This window comes from Falco punctatus, assembly GCF_963210335.1.
Source record: "Falco punctatus genome assembly, chromosome: 1".
Classification (NCBI taxonomy): domain Eukaryota; kingdom Metazoa; phylum Chordata; class Aves; order Falconiformes; family Falconidae; genus Falco; species Falco punctatus.
Genome location: NC_137580.1, coordinates 71742373 through 71763269, shown reverse-complemented (window position 1 = coordinate 71763269; position 20897 = coordinate 71742373).

The window sequence follows — 20897 nt, the reverse complement described above, 5'->3', positions numbered from 1 at the left end:
GGTACTGCAATGTACTATTATTTAAGAACTATTAAGTATGATTGTGACAGTAGCTCTACTAAACATTTTATAGTCTTCTCAGTGTATGTATATTTTCTACATCAGCTTTTGCTCTTTTTCAATATTGTTCTAATAATTCAGCATCTAAGCAATGCCACACTTCAACAAATTGAAGTTAGCAGGACATTTTTCTGGAAAGGGAAAAAAAATGTTTATGGCAAAAAGCCTACCTCATCTACATGAATTATAAGTGGTATAAAATATATTGCTGTCTCCAGGTCTCTAATCTTGCAAGGAAATTTTTAAGTGTTTCAGAAGAAAATTTTCATAAATGCAATAAAAGTTTCAAATCTTGGATTTGTACTTCCCAAAGCACCTTTTTGCCATTAACTTTTGGGTTTAATGGCAATAAGAAATGAAGCCTTTGTTCTAGCTATTTGAAATAACGGCATCTCCATACAGTCCTTTAGATTAAAATATCCATTAGCTAAATGAAGTCACAATATGAAGGTGATTTACAGGTAACAGATGCAACTCTAAGCCTGACCAGCTTGTAGGAAGCATCCCCCAGGTGGACCCTTGCCAGGACAGGTGCTGATTCAGCATTTGTAACTAACCATACTGTGAGTGTGACACACTGCTCCTTGGAGCCGAGGACAGCTGATATGAACGCACTTTTCACTCCAGGCAAATGTATGGCTGTCAGAGGTCCAGAATCTGCTTCAGCAGCTAGAAGCGTGCTGTTATGTATTTTGGATAAATGAATTTGAAAGACTCTGTAAATGGTATCACTTTTCCAGGACTATAGCTGGATGTAAAGTTTAGAACTAGATTTTTGACCTTTGATGCCTGTCTTTCTCAAAACTCTCCTATAGAAATGGCCTTCAGTTACAACCAGGATCTAATTCTTCCTAGAGTTTGACGTTGTTCAGTTATGCCAGTCAATAAAAGTATTTTCTGTTTAAAACCAAAATCATTTTTAAGCTATATATTTTGTCGTAACATTTGGCAGGAAAAAGAAAAAAAGCCTAAGTCAATGTCTATACTAGTTCTGGTGGCAGGAAGTATTGAACAAAATATATTTCCCTCTGTGAAGGAAAGCTTTTCTGTAAAAACCTAAATGTTTTCATTTGACCTGTCTGCCTGTTATTGGTGCACATTGCCTGATAGTGGTACACATTGTCAAGTGTACCAAGGACAGAGTGCAAATAATGGATTAACTTTTGCTAGAAAAGGAACTATGTCAAAAAAGAGCTAAATGATTAAGCAAATAAACATTGATTTAAGGTAAGCGCAATGCAGCAGTAAGAGTAATCAGCATCTTTGGAACAGCTACTACAAGGCACTTCTATCTGTAAAGACTGTTTCTAGATGGTAAAATGTTCTTGATACATGTTACAAGCTTGATTCATGTTACATGTTGAGGTCCTAAATACTGATAATTATGGCAACCATCTCACGCAGAAGGTAATCCATATTAATCACACAACAATCATTAATGCTCCACACATAATAAAAAAAGTGAATTGTTTCTGTTAAGATACTTAGCATTACTTAATAATCCTCTCAAGAGAACATTTCAGTCACTTTATCCTTGCGAATCTGAAAGATTATTTAAGGTTTCTTTCTGTCATTTTAAAACATGTCCATGGTAAATTCCTGCTCTAACATGGCACTCAACGTATTTTTTAAAATTAATCCTATGAAATAGCATTCCTCTGTGTGAGAAAGTTTTAGGATATGAAAAACAGTTAAGAAAAATTATGGTCTTGATAAGCAGAAAAAAATGTTTGCTATATCTTAGATTGAAGATTTTCCCATGATGCTTATGAGTAACACACAGGTTATCTTCTTCTTTTTTTTTTTCCCCCTCAAAAAATCTAAGACTTCAACTAAAACTACCTTGGATTCAAAGACAAAATTAGACATTTTTAAGAGAGTCATAATACATAACACTATTATATTGTACACTTAATTGAAAATACCCAGAAAAGTCCAAAATCTACAGGATGGATTTAACACGTGGTGGAGCCTGAACTTGAACTTACAATCTATAAACAGTTCTGGTTTTGAAGTTCAGTGGTTACCATTAAAAATAACATGACAGCAATTTGCTAACGTAGCGTGGATGACTACCAAAGCATATTGTGCTTTGCAACACACCTTTTAATCAAGTTTACTTATATCTCATTTGCCACAAATCAGAAAATCAAAGTGAATAATTGCTTACATAGGAAAGATGAAGTGTCTAGGTTTATTTATATATTTTTTTTTAGATAACAGGGGGGTTTCCCTATAGCCCTATCAAAAGCAGGTAGGGAGGAGAGGATGTCAAGTTCCTAAACATAGAATAGACACTTTCAAGTCAAAAAAGTAGACAAGTTTCTGGATACATAAGGATATTTTTTTTTGCCTAGGCTTTCTCAAAAGTTTATCTCTTCTTTCCCAGGCAACACTAATTATTCTAATAAGACGTGCCTATAAATATGCCTCTGCCCTCAGGCCACCACAACTGAAATAAAAATACCTGAAGAAGAAAGGAAGGAAAATAAAGACTGAAGAATTTCTTCTCCAGCTTTCAGCAGCTAGTTCTTTCCCCTTCTTTTCACTAATTAAAAATTCTTATTATATCATTTTCACTTGACAGTTGGTTCTTCAGTGAAGTAGTAGGAAATACTTCTGGCTACTTAGCATGATTTCCCAGCTGTTATAGAAGGTACTGGAGTCACGAAGAGATGGTTACTCAGAACACTCCCCTCTCTGTCACCACACTCCCTACCCACCCCCAATTCAAACTGCACATTTCTTTAAATGGGAGAGCCCTTAGAGTAACTCCAGGTTAATGTCTTTGTCTGTCAAAGGCTTGTTGCTATCCTGACACCGAACAGAATGAACATTTTACCATATTGATCAAAGATCCTAGACTTTCCAATTGCTATTATGAGTATTAGAAAACTCCTTTATAATTCTTTTTTTCCATTTCTCCTTCTCTCAGCCTGCCTTTGCCTATATCTTATTTCTGTTCTTTTTTCTTACTGCTTTGCCTCTCAATCCATTTAAACTGACCTGCTCTCTCCTCATCACCCACCCTTATGCTGCTTTTTGTTTATTTTTTGTTTCTAGTAATTCACCTTCCTTCCTTCCAGCCCTCACTTCTGCAGGGAGGTAAGATATATATGGATATATACAGCAAAATTCTGGTTTCCTTAAAGTTGATAACACAGCTTCCAGTGACATCAGCGCAGCAAGGATTTTAGCTGTGTACTGACATTTTATATGAAACTATCAAATAGTTTTCCCCCTTGTTTGTGATAAACGCATGTGGATTTTTGATAAAAAATAAGTTCAGGAAAGTTAAACTGCACACCCTATTCAGGAAGGTAAAAATGGTCTCATATCCACACATAATATGTAGTTGTAGGAATCATGAGACACATTTCTGAATGTAATATCTTTTAGAAATTACATACTTCAAAACTTTTGCAGCTGTAAAAGCTTTTTTTCCTTCTCTGAAAGGAACCACCTCTCTCACACCCTCTCTTCCTCCCCTGTGTCCAGTCAGGTAATAGCGAGCGATCCCTAATTCCTGGCTGATGAAGTGGGTGCTACATAGAAGGGTCATAACACAAGAACCATTAGAAAACTATTTTCCCTGAACGTCTACCACCATCCCACTGCCCCAGATATTTTTTGTTTTTCTTTCTTCACTATTTTAATATTAACTATCTGTTATTTATCACTGTAGTTACTAAATGCCTTTTGTTACAAGTGTGTGAATATAGTTCACGTTAGAGTCCATTCTCACTCATTAAAATTTAAGTCAAGATGTACTCCTTTCATCTTCTAAGTCACTCTAGATTCCTGCCAGTGAAATGGTATAGTATTTGGGATTTTCTTTTGCAGTGTTAACAACGGAATCCCTTTCACTATTCTGTCATTCTGCTGCATTTCTTCTGGCAGTAATATCCTAGCATGGGTAGCATGAAGCATTTCTCCTTACAGATTGTTACTTTATTCAAACAGCTGTTACCCATGCACTAAATAGAAGGTGGATGATAGAAAAAGACTTTGTGAACCCATATATCAGGAAGAAAGTTTTATAGCTTTAGTGTTGCTTACAAATCAATTCCTCTGAGTTGGGCTACCATTAGTAGCTTTTAAGATTGCCTAGAGCTGTGTCATTCACTGCTGTTTTGACACATTAATGCATTAATGGTATGTGCAAGCTGACATAACTTGTCTGAAGTACTATTACAGTAATTACTAGAAGTCTTCATTCAACATGACATGCAAAGTTAAGAAAGGTGACAAAAGAGTGTGTAGATACTCAGGCAGTCTTAAAACATTCATTCAGCATTGACAGTGCATAATTAAGAAACTACAAAAACATCAAGACAAGGATTGTCTGCTATGTATACTGTCAGAGAAAACAAGCATGAACGAAAAAGGTAATTATGTGAAAATGATGGCTGATACTATCAAACAATTCTGTTTCAGTAAAAAGAGGTTAAGAGAATCAGGGTTAAAAGTACTAGGTCTGCTCAGTTCAGTTCTTTCACAAAGAAAAATTTAGCATTTAGTAAAGAGGATGCACATTTTTAAAGCCATTTAGGAGGCAGCAGATGCTAGTAATGAATCCTGAGTCTGTGTTTAGAACCTTTGAAACAAAACACATTTCTGCATTTTTTTCAGTTATCACAGATGTCTCCTAAAGCAAATCAGTGAGAGTATAGAACTTCATCTGGAAAAAAGATCTTTGCCATTACAAGTCATTTTGTATTGTGATTCTATAATCCTACAATTTTACTTTATTTCTTCTCGATCAGGTTTATTTTTCCTGAGATAAGTATTAGTCTGAATTACAACTTCAAAATGCTGAAGTTTACTTCCTCTTTTCATCTAAAACCACTCTTTCATCCCCCACATGTACTGTCTAATAAAATGGTTCAATGAATCAAGTACCTTTACATGAAAATTCCTCAACTGTCCTCACTTCACTTGCAACTAGAGACCACCAGTATCTTCACAATTCATTGCCTCATGGTCTGTTGACTGAAGTGCTATATAGGAGTAATTCCTTGGACGACATCTTTGTGGTGGTGGGCAACAGCTGGGATTACTGTGAGAAAACAAGCCTGGACAGCTTCTAGCTTGAGGCTACACATAGGTGTCCTTGGGATTCTGAAGTCTTTATAGTACATTTAAATATCATGCTTAAGAGGATGAAATCACCATTCTTAGAGAAAATATAGTTTCAAAGAATTTCTGTAGGTTGTTCACTCTTGGTATACACATAAGAAGAAATATACAATTATGTGTTATTAATCCAAAAAAAATAATCCTTTTAAAAGTCATCTAATATGTGTATAAGACGTGGAGAGTAGTCTCAAGCTTTTCACAAGCTTTATTTTATGTCATTGAAACCGCTTCTGAATACTTCCCCTCTTGCCTAAGACCCAGCTGCAAATCTACTACTTCCTTCACATCCCACTCCATGAATGTCAGGCCAAGAGATAGCCTTCCTTAAAGTCATACTTGATACTTGTAGTATAACCATTTTCAGCAGGTAAATGGTTAACTCTCTTAGGAAAATATATTTTCAAATCACCATACTTAAACCTAAGTTGGTGTTTTGCAAGAACAAGAGCTGATTAAGGACATCAACACTTTGCTGTTAATTGTTTACAGCCATAAACTATTTCTATATTTAGCCAAAGACACATTTAAATCACTGTGGTTTATTTTATAATCTGAATGAACAGCAAGAATATGGGTGATATTTTAACTGATTCATAAATATGTAAAAGGCTGCTGATTTTCAATCATATCTTTCTGCAATCTGTTTTTCATAAATACTGAATTTAGTGACAGGTTATTTTCAGTAAAATAGCACAATTATCATTCTTCCAGAAAAACAGTTAAAATAGCACAGAAAATCTTTGACTAGGAAGTTCCTTAGTATGATTTATTACCTAAAAGGTAGTAACGTATTTCAGAAGCATGCTAGAGCTGTATTTCTGTTGTTCCTGTTAAGAAATTCTAGCTTCCAGCTTGCCAGTTTGATAGATGTTTCTTCATATGTCTCATGTTTTTCACTGTTGTCATAAGGGCAAAGCGAATTTGACAGCAATATTTACTACTATTCTGCCAAGGCAAGAATATCTGAACACAGATTAAGGAGGAAAGCAACTAAGAAAAGATGGCTTTAATAAATAAAATACTACTTAAAAAAAAAATCCAGAGGCCCTTATGAGGGGGAAATAAATAAATAAAAAGTTTTCCTTTCTCTCTCTACAGCATACAGAACTTTTAGGTTTAAATGTAAACTAATTCCATGGATAAATTTTTACTTGTTAGGAAATTAATGCTACAGATCAGCTATGATATGATGGCACATTCAAACACTGCATATGAATATATAAATACATACATCGATAAATATAGATAAATATAGATGTTTTGTTAGCCATCCCCTTCTCCCACCAGAACTGGGTGATTTTAAATAACCAGATATTTGGAGCAGAAGAAGATACCTTGGTATTTCTCTACCAATTAAATGCTTAGTAGCTATACCTAGTACTCAGTTTTTTGATAATATGGAAACTGATTCTAATGTAATGCACTATAACAGTATAATATTGACTATTGGTCTTCACTGGCTGACTGCTAGCCTAGCCTTTGTGGAATGACCAACTCATAATCCCATCACTAGTCCCATAAAAAAAGCTGCTTTCAAGAATTAATTAGTCATAACATACTCCGTTTGCAGGCCTACCATTCCACAGAACTAAACCAGCAAAAGTTAAATCCTACAAACTACTCTTTTCAATTTCATAAAAACTATTACAAAAAAAAAAAACAAAAAAAAAACAACCACCCTGTTCTGATGACATCACACTGTGATGATAGAGACTCATATAATACAGGGTTAGAAGTCATATTTCTGTATGTTGATGGCAACTTAATAGGCATATGCTCCTGAAAACATCAAAACTCATCTGGGAAGAAAATTTATTTTCAGGACAAATGACAAACAAAACAAGAAAACACTTGATTACCTGAAAATCAAGTTGCTTTCTTAAGAAACACAATTGAAGGAGATCTCAAAATTACTTAATTACATCAGACTACTTAGAAATCATAACAACTTCCTTCTAGGTAAGAAATCAAAGATAAAACGTGAAAATTATGTATAGCTCAGTCAGTATGTTTCAGAAGAATTAAATACTTCCTTAACATGGACCCTTTTAATGCGAAGATTTAGATTAAAGTAGATTCAATTGGTAGGAGGCAAGATAGCCATGAAGTGTCACATTAACGTGTTTTGATATAACTTTTTTTAATTAGGGAAGCAGAAAAATTGTATCAGAAATATCAAGGTTTTATCCAAGTTTGGTTGAATCACTTCAAGTTTGAAAAGCCAAAATGACAGAAAAGCCTTTGAAATATACAACACCGAAGTACATCAAAATTAACAGAAGCGTTGCTCGCCTAGAAACATACACTGTGTTCAATTAGAAACATACAAAGTAATTCCAGCACACCAGTTGAGAATAAATAAGTACAGAAACAGAGATTAAATATTTACATATGCATTTTATACTGTAGGTTATGAACAACGGGTGCAACATTAGGGAACAGATGACCCCAATCGCTTTACTCCTGGAGGTGGCTTTTTCAAGTATGTTTAAAAGTAACAAAAAACCTTGCATAGAGACAGATAATCTTAAAAACAAATTTAGACAACCTAATGTAAAAAGTGTTTACAGATTAATTAACCTGTCCGGCATGAATGAAAAACAGAGTTTCAACTCTACAAATTTAAGAAGGATTCGGTATTACTTCTGGAGTTACTACAGGTGCCTTTGTTTAGATTTCTGTCTTTCAACAATAGCAATTTCTTTCTAACGTAATTTTAACAGCTATATCATAAAGTGTTCTTTTCTATAGTACATCATAAATCTTCGTAGCAGCCAGGATGTGAGTCAAGCTCTAGACTATTCACCCCGTGAAGGCTAAGACATATGAACTACACACAGATAAACGTGTTTTTTAATTTTCAAATTACATATTCTGACATCACAGAACATAAACCTTTGACATACAAATCCATCTATCAGGTGCTAATCTAAAATTGGAGCTAAGGCAGTAAAATGAATGGTTCATTCTGTTTCTAGCAATGCTTTGTTTCACAAGAATAAATGTCAAATCAGTACAAACTATTGGGAAAGTCTAGAGCCACTAGTAAAGAATCCCCAAAAGAAAAAGGGGGAAGGAAAGGGTATACTACAGAGCTTCTTTGCCTGTATAAAGTAAACACAAGAAACTTGAGGAATACATTGTCTCTCTGGAAAGCTTCTTCGCAGAAGCAAGACATTTATGTAATGCCTAATGTACTGCATTCCTCTTTCATAAAGATTTCATAAGTATGTAACAAAATAAACAGAATGACTGAAACAGCCCGGGGGATACCAGTAAATAGAGCTCATTTCATATGCAAAAAACAATAATGAGGAAAGATCAGTTACTGCGCTTCTAATAACAAACAACAGATGGTTCATAAGAGAAACTTAAATAACACTGTGTTTCAGGTGAGCAATCCACACCAGGGACTGGAATTTTTCCTCCCGCTCCCCTAGATTTTCATTTCACTCTGGAAGTACAAAGGAAGTGCAGCGGCATCCTGGTCTTCCCCACAGTATTTTGTTGCTGCATCAGGGCCTTGCAGTGATACAGGATGACTGCAACTGTCCCCAGGGCTCCCCCCTTTCTCAGCCAAAACACATCAGGACGCTGGTAGCATCTTTACAACCAAAATGGTTCTTGGCACTGAAAGCTAATGAGAATAACTTTGAAAAGGTTTGTGCTAGATACTGTCTAAAGGTATAGTGAATAAAATTCATGTATCTCTGCACCTCTCTATCTGATCATTGTGCTGAAATACAACTCAGCAGGAGCTGAGAATAAGGGAGTATTTGCCTCAAGATTTCTGGCAAGATCAAAATAGTTTGTGACTGTGGAAATCTAAGTTGTAGACACAGATTTTCTGCCACACTCCCCTGCCTATTATTTACCCCACATCTACAAGGAAAACATTGGTATCTATTTCAGTTCTTATATTTGATTCATTGTTGACCCATGCAAATTTAATGTTCAGAACAGTAGCTACAGCAACAGATAATTTTTTCATATTAAAAAATGAGAAAGGTGAGGTTACAAATTTGAGGTGGATAGTAGAGTTTTGCTTTGTTATCTCTAAAAGCAGTTGAGCAAATTGAGTTAACTATGTTTAGAAAAAGCAATTCTATGAAAAAACTTTAAAAATACATATCTTCCAGGTTTCACATATCAAATCCTTGATTCAACTTCACACAAATCAAATCTCTCTAAAAGTAGCCAGAGAAACAAAAAGCATAATCTGTATTAATGAACACTTGCCACACACTGTTTCTTTCAAATGCTTTGGGTTTAAGTCATATTATTAAGCACACAGTTGTGGTTTGTTTGGGTTTTTTTAAAACAGAAGTATGAGCAAATGTGAGCTTCATAGTCCTAACACATATATCCTCTAGCTGAAGCGCCCTGACAGGAACCAAGAATTGTTTGTCTGGCTATGGTATAACTGCAATAGAGGCAACCACTGAAAGAACGCAGACTTGGCAGAATCTACTTACATGTTTATGACCACCTACCTTTTCACCTTTGCATATGCCTATCCACATGATGGTTACAGAAACCTAGCCCTGCCTTCTGAGAATCCTACATCACATACGATTAGTGGCGGCTTTTTCTGTGTCATCAGTTGGTACTAAAATATCCCAGGTCATCAGTAGTTTAACTTCTGCATCAGCTTCAGTAGCTTATTCTTTAAAGTAAGTAAATTGGTGTCACAGATAATTTTAGATGTTCAAAATTCACCTGTTTTGCAAAACAGCTTGTACAGTTACATTGCACTTTACTGAACTACGATATCAAACTTTAGCCTTATAGCCCAATAGTTGGATTAAAAGGTTCCTAAACAAAGGTTCCAGAATACCCAGAGTATATTTCTACCTTTAATTTCAGACATTTAATAGTTTTCTTCCTCTTATCTTTGCACATCCTTGCTTACAAAGTCATCCTTTCCACCTCTGTGTGAAATGCATCTTATCTAAAAGCCATAGTTGCTTAAGAATAGAAAATAAATCCGAAACAAAGTCAGATGCAAAGATGAATAGACAGGCATACACAGAACTTAAATATAGCTTTCTAGTAGTTTGTAAGTCACCTGTAAGCTAAGAAGCAACATCCGTGTGACCAAAACATCACTCTGTCTGTTCAGAAAAAAACATTAATGTGACTTCTCTAGGTCAGAAAAGAGGGTGTTATATGACCAAGCATGAACAAAATAACTTAAGAATACATTTGAGATATGGGAAATTTGAAATATTTCATATAACTGGGTTCCAAGAGATCCTGAAAATCACATGAAATCAATGACCACTTAAATGATTGTCCCAAGCAATTTTTTTTCTATCTACTTTTTTCAAGGGCAGAAGCATAATGTTTTCTTTCTTTTGGAAGACAGCAACCTCTAAGAGTTGTAAACGAAATGGAAGTTATTCGCAATTTTACTCATCAGATGTGTATGTTAATTGCCACATAATCAAGCGTTACCAGCAGATCCTAAATATTTTATTATTTTCTTGGCCTCCATTGAAATGCTGAAGTTGCATTAGATCATACGTGGCACATACACTTACATGAGAATAAGACTCCTGCATCAGGAGGGAGGATAATTCATAAAAATTGCATGCATATATCTGGGTCTTTCTTGAAATCAGGATGGAGAAGTGACAAGTCCGTGGCAGCAGCCGGCTCTGCTAAGTGCTGAGATACTGAGCCTGAGCAACTTGGGCCACATGGAAAAGACACGATATGTGTAGAACTGCCACCCACACAGGGAAAAAGTTCCCAGTGAATTTTGGAACATTCAGATTTAAGCAGTGAAAACCGAGCAAAGATCTTGTGGGATGGCAATTTTGACATTGGCTGCTTTCATTTCAGCCAAGCCGTCTTTAGATACCTCAGTCCTTCAGTGGACCTAGCTCTTCCAGATGCATGTGCGGTCTGCTACAGTTCTTCTGCTTTTGATTAAAAGAAACAGATTAGGTAACCCAAGTCCTAATTATTTTTTAGGCTTTTTTTTAGGGATCTTTTCAAAGACCATTAACACATTTTCTCAGTAGTGGACATGACAATTAGACAGAGTATTTCAATAGTTAATCAACCATCATAAAATAGTAATGAATAAAATTCACATATAATTCCACTCAGGCTCTCATAACAGAGTTTAATTGAGCTTTAAGTGATTTGAAACACTTCAGTTGGTTCCTTTCATAAAAGTAAATTTCACTCATTCTGAATTCTTCTGTGTGTTTCTTAAAAATGCCACATTTAAAAAACATTATTTCCACTAGCAATTGTTTACAACTTTGTATGAAATATATGTAATCAGAACAGTTTTTATTCTGTAGTATCTCATGAGGTCTAAGTACTGTAAGTTTTTTCTACCAAAACATTAATGGAAATGTAAGATGAAAGTTGTATCTTAATACCCTGAATATATACAAAACATTATTTTCTGGTGGATGTCAGTTTTAGTTTGTTGTTGCACCTACTAGAAGGGTTTTCCTGTATGTTCATAAAAGACTGGGGTTTGAACTTTTAAACAAAAGATACTTTATTTGAGAAGCCCAAAAGCTTAAGATAAAAACATTAGGGTCAACATTTCTCACCTATATTTAGATTAAAATCTCTTTAATATAGTGGGAATTTCTGAGTAAACACTACAATAAATGGTTCTTTCTGAAACTAGTATATGATATGATTGATGAGATTTCCAAATGTGGAATTCAGAAAATCTAGGTGTAAGAAAATGTCTTTGGACATAATGAAACTTAAGTTTCTGCTATTTTCTATTCCACAGATCATGTGAAAATTCCCCATATTCATGTTACAGTAATACTCTTATTAAAAGTATGTTTTTAATCAATTTTGGGGAGAAAAAAAAAAAACAGCTTTCAATTCAAGAAGGCAATAAAGTATACATAGAAAAACATTTTAATCACAGTTTTAGGCTACAAATAAATGGCACTATTGAGGATAGAAAATACCTCAACTGGACTATGATTATTAACTAAATAATATAGATAATTACTTTCATTTCCTCCCTGAAATAGATTCCAATATTTTTCCCTAGAATACCCAAACTTAGCTCAGAATTAATTGTTCTAGTACCTGTGGAACACAGTATAATAATAAAAAACATCTCTAGAAATGCATAGGCCTCCTGTAAAGGCATATCCAAATGTATAGGCCAGCATGTAAAGAATGTAACCTTCAGATTCACTAAGTTTCTCAGTTGCTGAAAATGTTGTCCAAATAATTTCAGAGTCTCTGTAAAACAAATAATTTGAAGAAGAACCTCTGCTATCTACTGGGATGTGTTAAAAGAAGTTTCACTGTTACATTATTAAGACCATTTTGTAATGTATAAAATAGCTGACAGTTTAAGAAGAATACACGCTTCTCTGGATGTGGATGAATACAATGACACAGGGAGGCACAGTACCTCAATGCTAACTCCCAAGATTCATGTCTCTCCCTATTTGCCATTTACATGTACCTAATTACCAATTCTGATGTTGAAGAAATCATCAGCCATATGGTAAATTTTAGGCATGACAGCATTATTATATAGAAGCTATAATTCTGCTAAAATCTACATTACTAGCTTTTAAGAAGCAAACCATTATTTATAACCCTGAAAAAAAACATATTAATATTTATGACATTATATATCTCCATGAAAGCCAGTGCCTGTTAATAAAGAAAAAAAATTATGGGTTGTTAGGAAATATAATCATTTTGCCAAAGTCTGCAAAACCCCATGGAATGCATATTGTAGCATCTGAGCCATCAGCCTTCTCTTCATGAGTACATCATAAACACTGCTATATAACTTACATATTCCAGTATACCAAGTTATTAATAAGTTTTTTATGTCAGGAAAACATTTTGGGAGGAACTATGAATGGACTGAAATATAGATTGCTTCACACTTATTTAAAAGGTTCTGCTTATTTTTTAAGAAGTTCAGATGATACCATTGCTCACAGGAGATTTGAAATTTTCTGGAGAAAACATCCTATGGAAAGAAAAGTACATTTTCCCTAACAGACTAAACACCTGGCAAGCACAGCTGAGGGGAAGCTATTATAAATTATTGTCCCCTTCACTGATTTTGATTTTACAGGTAAAATTTTGGTAAGTCTGCCAAGCTGCCTCATGAACATAGTAATTCTTACATGGATCCCTCTGAGCACTGAGCAGACGTAGGACCATAACACCTACAGATATTGTCCAAGAAAGCCAAAGAAAGTGTGGTAATTAGGCACCAAATCTACCTGATAAAGCTGAAGGTTCAGTGTTCCATATATCATCCTCATAGTATGAAAAGCAGAACAGTACCTCATGCTAACTCTCAAGGAGATTCACACATCAACCCCTACTTGTCAGACTACTTGTTCTCTGACATGTGATAACATTTGATGTATTATTATCTAATAGAGCTGCTACCCAGAAAGTCATCTCCCACATACCGTAGGTGACAGTTACTTAATTGATACAAAACAATTTTAAAATCACAATTTATGCATACTATTCCATTAAAATTTAATCAAAATGCTCTGCTATATGCAGATTCTCAACATGTGCTAAACAGCAGTCAATCTCTTCATCATCTGCAAAAGAAATGCTTCAGATTTGAAACAGGAACACAAATGTGTAAATGAAGTACTCAATATCTGTGCAGAAAGAAACACCAGGACAGTGACTCAGATTGGAAGTTATCTTTGAGAGACAGAAAAAAATAAAACTCACAGTTTAGAACAGCCCGCGCCTCCCCCCACCCCACCCACCCTCCCAAACAGAAAAATAAAGATTTGAATTTGATTACCACGCTTTCTAAGAAAAGTGAGTATTTTCTTGAAAGTCATACATACAAAACACATAGCATTCTCCTAAAGCTGAGGATTCCAAAAAAGCTGATAAATATGAAATACAGCAAAGGAAAATAAAAATCCTACCCAGGTTTTTTACTCTCATTAATTATAATGCTTTTTAAATAATAAACTTGCTATCATTACAGATGCTTCATGTAACAACTGCACAACCTCAAGCAAGTTGAACCATAAGAATGTCCTGAGGATCCAAAAAATAACTAATATGACTGTTTATTCTATTATAATAACTAATATATTTTAGAGGAAATGAATGAGAGGTATTGAAAAAAGTAATTGAAAACCAGACAATTAAGAACTAGTAACAATTAAGAGCTGATATTGGCACAAATAACTATGACTTCAGAATGACGTCCTGGCAAACAATACCAGATTTTTTCAGGCTTGTTATTAATTTGGACAAAATTCATACTGAAAATCACCTATAGATAATAAGCATAGAATGTGAAGATCTATTAAAGAGTCTCTTTTCAGAATTCAATCATACTGTACAGGGAAAATGAGTTCTGCTGTAGCAAAGAGTAAAAGTTACTAAACCAGTAAAGAACAAGAACAAAACTTAATAGCTTGTATCAAATGGATAGGTATATTTTGAATAAATGGAAACTGTGACGAAAAAGTGGTACATAGGAAAGAAAATGGAGAATGTAATTGTCATAATACAGCACATCAGTGGTCCATCTAGTCCAGCGTTCAGTCTTCAGAAACATGCATTAAAAAAATGCTTAATGAAGCAAACAGGACATGCATAAATCATCAGCTGCCTTCAGCAAATGCTTCATGGACTCAGAGCTGACTATGTCAATAGTATTTAAAAAGGGTATATGCAGAACAGTCTCAAACTATTCTTTAAAAAGTGTATTCGATTCTGCAATTATCTTTTCTGCAAATTTCATATTGTGCTTCTTTTTGTATTTTCATCAGAAATACCACTCCTTGGTATTCAGGTTAAATCTGCTGATGTATAGTAATATGTTTTGTCAGCCTATTTTTTAAAAACCTTGTCTTATAATAGTTTAGAAACATAATGAATTACAGATGTAAGGCTACTGCAGCATCACATGAATTGCTTGTTCATGAAGACTGCGATTACTGTCTGCTTTCTCATTAATATTTCTCATTCCTATATCAGTAATTCAACTACTTTTTTTGTTCTAGTCCCTTATGAACATACACATCCCTACTTTACAAAACTAAGGGAACAATTTATGAATTAACATGGAGTTAATGAATCATAATAAGAATCATCTTGCAGAAAATTACTAAATGCAAAGATTACCACAAAGACAAAGATCTCATTTAACTACTGGATTCCTGTGGCAGAAGCCAGAGGAAGGAAACACTGCAGGATTATAGTGATAGAAACTTCACTCAGAGAGGAGTCAAAGTAACAAGAAGTTACCAAAAAACGCAAGTACCAAGTCTGAAACCAGTCTATCAGGTCAAAGGGGCAGAGAGCAACAGAACAGTATGATGATTCATCAAAAGTTCATTTCAACATGGTGATAACAAATCCATGCAAGAGATGGTATGATAAAGGGCACATGCCCTATCCTTCCTAACTTTCACATCCTTGGGGCACAGTCCTTTCACAGTTGCCACCTTCTAAACATGGTCTGGTGTGTGTTCACAGGCTCACTTGTAATTTGGGGATGTTCTTCACTTTGTAGACTAACCAGTCACTTGGCTTTCATTATTTGATTGCAGACCCTTACTTACAGCCTGCAAATTAGTATAGATGAGGTCTATTTTAAATTCTATTTAATACCAACTTATTTCTAATAGTAACAGTATCACTTGTGACTAGCCATCACAAGAGTGCATCTGACACCAGCATACAAAAAACAATTTAAAGAATGATTTAGCATTAATCCATAAAAAGGAATTGAAAATATGAAGGCCAGCAGAACAAAATCAAAACTCTTATTAAGATAAGCACCACTTCCTACTGCTTTCTGAAAAATGATCTTCTAATTTAATCTTTCTGATACTATTTTCATTTTCAGAAGAAAAAACAGCATGAAGGTTCATGATCAGTATGACCCATTTTCTTCAAGATTTATTATTCTGGACAATCAAAATATTTCCCAAAGTTTTTAGAATATTGAAGTAATATTTTATATTAAGGCAAAAGGACAGAAAAAATTACTTACATGTTAAGTACTTGTTGAATTAATATTCCAATTTATTACATTAATTTGTTCAATTCTAATTATCAATTAATTATTCAATTATTTTACACAATCATTCTGAATACAAGTGGCTACTTTGGCTTCATGGCCAAGGACTGGAAGGAAGGAATCTGATTATTTGAGTGACAGAAGTCTAAATGCTATGCCATGTACTAAGTGTTGGTCATCCTTCCTCAGACATCTACCCTGACCACTTAACAGTCTCTCTATTACAATTGTCACTCAGTCAATCTAGCATTATGTTATTGTGGCCATTTAGTCACACAACTGGCTCATAAAAGGAGGCCATGGGCCTCTTCAGGCTTATTATAAACTGTGTCTGGTGAATGATGTATTCCAGCTGGGGGTACTGCCCTGCTGCATGGGAAGGCAGCATCCCTAACTCATGGATGGCTGACTTTTGATATGACATTATGAGATGGACTGAATGTGTTCTTTGTTGATATACCAAGAAGTCAGGAAGGAAAATTCATCTATTTTTCGAACAGATCTTTCCCTCACTAAAAAATGCCTGTGCAGCATCCTCTCCAAACCAAGCAGGTCTCATTCTCAAAAGCAAACAAATCAGGGTTTCTATTGCAAGCAGTATCCAGTTGGTCTCTAAAAGTATATGAAAAATATAAGATTAATAGGAAGAAAAGATCACAATTTCCTTTTATTCAGACCTAAGTTAACTTCATACTTCTATGACAAAAGTCTATGTTAGAAGTTAGAGGAAGTATCACTGTACATGTGCTGCTACAGAATTCTGCTAGAAAAGACTTCTTGTGTTAGGGTTTTTGAGTCCAGCCCTAAAAATCTGCTTTAATTTATGGGTGGGGTAGGTGGTAGTTGTCTCCTCTCTGCATGTTCCACTTGCAGAAGCTAAAAAAAAAAATCAGGAACTTACTGTTTGTTACTCTGGTTGAAGTTACCAATTAACAAGTAGCGCTGGACTTCAAACAGTTCTCAAGTGCAGTAAATGATGTGATCTGCCTTATTCTAATACGTCTATAGTCCCATTATATTCCAGCAATCCTTTATTGTAAGGATCACACAAAAAGAATAACAGTTGTTTCTTGTTTTTTTAAAATGAACTAGTGCTCTGGTAACAGTAGGAATTGCAATTTTAAAATTCGTTATTAAAGGAAACTCATTACCATTAACAGTGTCTATGTATGTTCTCAGTGTATTTAACATCTACTAAAAAGAGAGGATATTAACTCAAAGTCGTCTTTTCTTCCCCTTCTGTGCCTTCAGATGTTGTAAGCATAAGAACTGGTATGCTGCCTGCACCCAATTTAGACCTCGAGAGGACTGGCAAATGGAAAAAGTACTTTTTCTTCCTTACTCAAAGTGGGCAAAAGGTGGACACGATCTGCATTTCAGACCACGTGACAAGTCTAGTGCCCATGTACAGTGATCATTGATCCAGAAGTCACAAAGCCCATGTATGTTTTCCTTTATGATCTTGCTCTCTAGTCTCCTTTTATTTTTCAAAACTGCAAAATGTGTGAGACATTCATTATACTCACAGGAAAACCATCACTGGCTAATGATAAAAATTTTGTGAGGTTCAAGGAAAAAACATGTTAGATGATGCTTACATGACTGAAGAAATTTCCTTCAATGCATAGACAAGCAAAAAAACAGTCTTACAAGGAATGGTGAAGTTACTTGGTTTGGCATCGCTAGGGCAAAGAATTAACCATATTTAATGTGATCTTGTTCATCATAATGAGCCTCATCTAATTCCATCCTTCAGAAACCTTCATTTATCTAACTTAGAAAGAATATGTTAAACAAAAGCACTTCACAGTATTAGTGCAATTTACATCAAATGCGCTAGAGAAAATTACCTAATACAATTTTCTAAACCATTTAGTAGTATGAACTAGGAACTAAAAGAGAAAATTACATCTTAGGATTTGTAGGATGTTGAAAACACTCTACACCTGAATTCACACTATCTGCATTACCTCACTGTGCTCTCAATGGTAAAAGACCTTAGTAAACCAGAGAACCAGAAATAATCTGCGAATTGAGCACAAAAATATGTTAAGTCCCTCTGGATCTGCATGAGCAAGACACCGCTTGTGGTCTCTGCGCAGACATTGGCATCTGAGCCAGGGAACGTACTTCCACTTTGGCTTGGTTTATTTCCAAAGCAAATTGAAGACAGGAGTGCTGAAACAAGGTTTAAGTTTTCCAAATGCAGAATACACATCTGGACAAGTATTTGGAGATATCATTGGCATTTTTGTTGCTTTTCTGATGTTTGCACAAAATGCCATGAATACAATTGAGCCAACACCCCTCCAACCTGAAACATTAAAAAAAAAAACAAACCAAAAAACAAAACAAACACCACCACCCCCAAAAAAAAAAAAAAAAAAACCCAAAAAAACACAACCAAACCACTTGAAAACTACCAGTAAAGCAAAAAAGGATGAATTCCAGAAGTATTGGTCAACTTATAGGCCTATGCTATGGAAAATTATAGACCTAGAAACTTTCCCAAGGATTCTCCCTCCTGTTACTCAGTAGCTGTTCAGGAAAAATTCACTGCCAAGTCTAAAAAATAAAATTCGATGAATGCCAAGGACTCAAAATTCTCAGTACAATACATAGATTTGGTACATGATCAGACATACTTAGAGCTAAAAAGCAAGAATTCTTCCTGAGAGAAGAGGAAGGTATATTTTGAACAGCAAAAATTGAAATATGTTGACATTTTCTGGAAAAATCAGCTCCAAAATTCCAATAATAATAGTTTTTCAGATACGCAAGCAGATGCAGCAATAAAAACTGTAAAATCTTTAAAATATAGAAACCATTTTTTTCCAAAAGGCAATCTTTGGAGATCTAGTAAAATAGCTCTTTACTAATAGTAATTATTTAATTTCAAAATTTACGTTTATTAATATTAAACTAACTTGCAGTAAACTTTCTTTTTAGGGTCAAGAAATGAGAAAGTCAGATTGCATATGATTTATATTTTGACACAAATCTGTAAGTCGTAGTGTCTAATATACAGAATTTCTACTTCAATATAATATTCTGCTCCCTAAGGGTAGTAAAGGGTTTCTGTTCAATAATCACTAAGAAGCAAATATTTCCAGGAACTTAAGAATTACACAAATACCAAGATGAACAGCTTGCTTCTATTAACTGCTTTAGAAGTAATAAGCTTCTGTTAATTGCTTTGGAAATAATAAATCATTTCATTGTTTTATATTTTTCTCTTCCCTTATGTCTTCTGCTGCTTTTCTAGCATAAAATTACTGGGCTTACCTTTGTTAAATTAATGACAGTCAAGTTTAACCTATGTTAAAATATAAAACTTCAAATAAATGTTTAATTTAGAATTGACTCTGTGTACACCATCAGGAATTCAGGTCATGTCAACATAGGCTATTGTGCTAACAATCCACTACAGTCATCAAACTTTGGTTACTAGAACAACCAAATAAATGTAGAAGTCCTAGAAAGCAAAATTATAAAATTGTGTGTCTGTAGTTTTTATCTGACAATATATGATCAAATGCAGTGGAGCCAAATTGCGAAATGATATCTCAGACTATAAACTTGAAGTGTGTTACAGATGTTCTTATGACTTTCACTTAAACAGCAAAGACTATTTCCCCTTTCCCATGTGCCATAAAGGTCTTTTAGACCTTTAAGATGTCAGAAAGATTGAAAAATACCAAAGTAACTGTATCTCAGCTAAAGAAAAAGGATCTGCTCCTTTAGGGATTTACAGAACTCTCCAGGACAGGTAGCACAGAAAAGAACAAGGCAAAATTGTCTAACGTAATTCTGTATATGAGGTCAAGAGAAAACAGAGGCCACAGAAATACTTTTTTTCTAAACCAAGACCTATTGAGAGAGAAACAGTTATTAAATAACGCTATGTTGGGTAACAAAGATAATGTAAAGAAACTCTGCAGACTTCACCTTTTTCCTGGATAGAAAGATTAATAGCTCCACAGTTAGATTTCCTCTTTCTTTTATGTGATCTGGATCCCATACAAGTGTTAAATCTCTCCGGGGATTTGGAGAACTTGTATATAAATTGTGGAATAAAAATAAAGGTCCTTAAGTATGCAGCTATAACAAATACATCACTGATCATACATGGCAGGTATTCTAGCAGCCTGATACAGTGGAAAACATAAGCATCAAAGTCATATGGGACTCTGTGGGATTTATGTCAAACTGCAATGGAAAGGAAACTGCAGAGAGCATCTCAGTCATTGTAAGTTCTCTTAAATAGCATCTTCACAGAAATCCAGGACAAAACCCAAGAGTGACTGATAAAACTTTCTGTTGCTGTAGCAATTAGTAATATCAATAGCCACCCATTAAACATTTGCTATAAAATCTCTACACAGCAAAATAAATCAAAGCACTTCATTGTTATTCCTTACCTTAAAATCCTAAATACTGAAGGTGGAAAAATAAAGTAGCCATCAGAAAAGTTTTTATCCAAGAGGCCTGATACAACTGACATTCAACTTGAAATTAAAATAATACAAAACTTCAGAACTCTAGAGCTTAGAAAGACAGTCAAAGGCAAAAATAAATTACAAGACTTAATATTTGGTGCTGTGTATGAATAATGGCACAGATTTTATAACACCATCATATTTAGTTAGATAGT